The sequence below is a fragment of the Orycteropus afer genome, unplaced genomic scaffold (assembly GCF_000298275.1).
Source record: "Orycteropus afer afer isolate SDZICR_OR568_19922 unplaced genomic scaffold, OryAfe1.0 scaffold00200, whole genome shotgun sequence".
In the NCBI taxonomy this organism is placed as follows: domain Eukaryota; kingdom Metazoa; phylum Chordata; class Mammalia; order Tubulidentata; family Orycteropodidae; genus Orycteropus; species Orycteropus afer.
In genome coordinates this window covers 4,170,256-4,172,830 of record NW_006921787.1, presented here as the reverse complement: position 1 = coordinate 4,172,830, position 2,575 = coordinate 4,170,256, and the positions used below count along the sequence as shown (strand labels likewise).

At 37.0% G+C, this 2,575-nt stretch overlaps 1 pseudogene; it reads right to left on the bottom strand.

Annotated features, from left to right (window-relative positions):
• Positions 1 to 1,126: 1,126 nt before the first annotated feature.
• LOC122150688 lies at positions 1,127 to 2,192 on the bottom strand (annotated as a pseudogene).
• Between the last annotated feature and the right edge of the window lie 383 nt (positions 2,193 to 2,575).

The window sequence follows — 2,575 nt, the reverse complement described above, 5'->3', positions numbered from 1 at the left end:
TAGTTCTTCATAGTATCCTAATATTATTTTTGTTATTTCTGTTGGTTCTGTTGTGACATCACCCTTTCTTTTCTTATTCATACTATTTGCATCTTGTCCTTCTTTTCCTTTCCTAAGCTTGCCAGACATTTTCAATTTTGTTAATCTTTTCAAAGAATCCTCTTGTAGTCTTGCTGATATTTTCTATTGTCTTTCTATGTTCTGTTTTATTTATTTCTGCTTGAATTTTTGTTATTTATTTTCTTCTAGTGACTCTAGACATTTTTTTATTGCTATTCATTTTCTAGTTGTTGGAGATGTTGGGTTAAGGTGTTGATTGTGGCTTGCTCTTCTTTTTTATTTATATGGTGGATGACCTTGATTACTGATACCATTATTCTAATGGTAAACCATCCTTACATACCTGATATGCACCCTACTTGGTCATAATGAACTATGTTTTTGATATGTTCTTGGAGTCTATTTGCTAGGATTTTGTTGAAGATTTTTGCATCTGTATTCCTGAGGGATATTGGTCTATAGCTTTCCTTTTTTAGTTATATCTTTGCCTGGTTCTGGTATCATCAAGATAATGGTTGCTTCATAGAATGAATTTGGGTGTGTTCCATCCATTTGTATGCTTTGGAATAGTTTGAGTAGGATTGATGTCGTTTCTAAGAATGTTTGGTAGAATTGTCTGATGAAACCGTCTGGACCAGCACTTTTTTTTTCTTGGTAATTTTTTTTTTTAATGTTCTTATTAATTTAGTGTAATTAACATACAACTACATTTCAAGGCACCATAAACTTACAAATAGAAGGCAAAACCCCACTTGTTTCACTTGCATGCAAATAAATGAAGGAAATTTATTTGCTGGTCATTCTTTAAACAGGAACTAAGGACAACTAGAAAATAAGTAAATAAGAAGAGACTAACAGGGCAGAGTCAGCCGTGAGCACTGCAAGCTCCCTGTATGTCAACAAGGGTAGGCAAGCCAGAACTACTGATGGTTTTTGCTTGAATCAATGTTTTCCCTCAAAAAATTGTGCCAATACCTGCATATCTCTGCAGCTAATAAAATATAGTCAGGTCTAATAACCAAACACCAGATATTTCAAAAAAACATTATACATAATACATTCAGAATCACTGTTTGCTTCTTGTTCTATTTTTTTTTTTTTTTCCTGACCATATAGGTGTTTGTGTCTTTTGAATTTCTTCTTTTACACCAAGTACAGGCTGTTTAAAAGTGATTTCATTTCCTTCATCATCATCATTCATTTCAACCACTTCAGATATTAATCCTCCAAAAATGATGGCATACAAACTGGTGTGGAGCCCTGGCCATTTGCAGAATTCTGAAGATCAATGTTTGAAACACTTCCTGTTATATTTCTTTTTTTTTTTTTTTGTAAAATTAATGAAGGAAAATTGTATACAATTCCTTTTTTAGCTAATGTCTTCCTGAGTAATTTTTCTTTGTTTTTAAGTCGCTTCTCCATTCATAGCTTTTCTTTAAGTGTCCATTTCTTATTATACTGTTTCACTGCTGTATAAGATCGCTTTTAAAATGAAACATCCCAGTCTTTGAAAAGTTCTTCATGTACTTTTTCAGATGGCATAAAATCACCTTTTTACTTCTGGACAATTTGAGTCTTGTAACAGTGCCAAACTGGGAGAAATATGCCTTGAGTTGGGGTTCACAAAGGCCTCGAGGTATGTGGCCAACATAGACTACTCCAGAGGTAAGTTTGCCTTGCTTTTGAATGGTGAGCCATGACTCAGAATACTGTTTTCGGGGGCAAAGCATTAAGCATGAGAGCTCTATCTCCAGGTTGATCTGAGGCGTGGTCAGGCCATTCCCACCAGCGGGCGTTCTCTTTCTCCCCTTGTGTCACCCAATCCTGCCTGATATCTCCAGCTCTTGGGGACAGTTCCTAATTAAAAGTCAGGTGCTTTCTTGGGGAGACCCTGGGGTGCAGATGCACTAGGGCCAGGCCCGCCTGGGCATAGACACTCAGTCTAGGGTGCACATGAATTCTGAGGTGCCCCAGCCAGTCTACCACCACTCTGCAATCTAGTCCTCAGCGCCACTCACCTGGGCTGCGTGCCCTCGCCCAGAGACTTGCACCACTTGCTTCTGACACTTGGCCTACTCCTGCAGGTTCAGTGACAGGAGTGACTTAGCAAGAACAGAAAAAGCCGCCATGCCCCAAATGCCCAAACCAAAGTTCTCCACTTGGTAAAATTTTTTATGACCTGTCAATTTCTTCTTTTGTTATGGGTCTGTTCAACTTTTCCACCTCAGTCTGTGTTAGTTTGAGTAACTAGTGTATTGCCAGAAATCTGTCCATTTCTTCCCAATTTTCAAATTTGTTGGAGTACAGTTCTTCATAGTATCCTGCTATTATTCTTTTCATTTCAGTTGGTTCTGTTGTGGTATCATCCATTTCATTTCTTATCCATGTTATTTGTAGTTTCTCCCAGTTTTCCTTTGTTAAATTTCCCAGTGGTTTGTCAATTTTATTAGTCTTTTCAAAAAACTAACTTCTAGACTTGTTGACTTTTTCTATTGTTTTTCTATTTTTGGTTTCA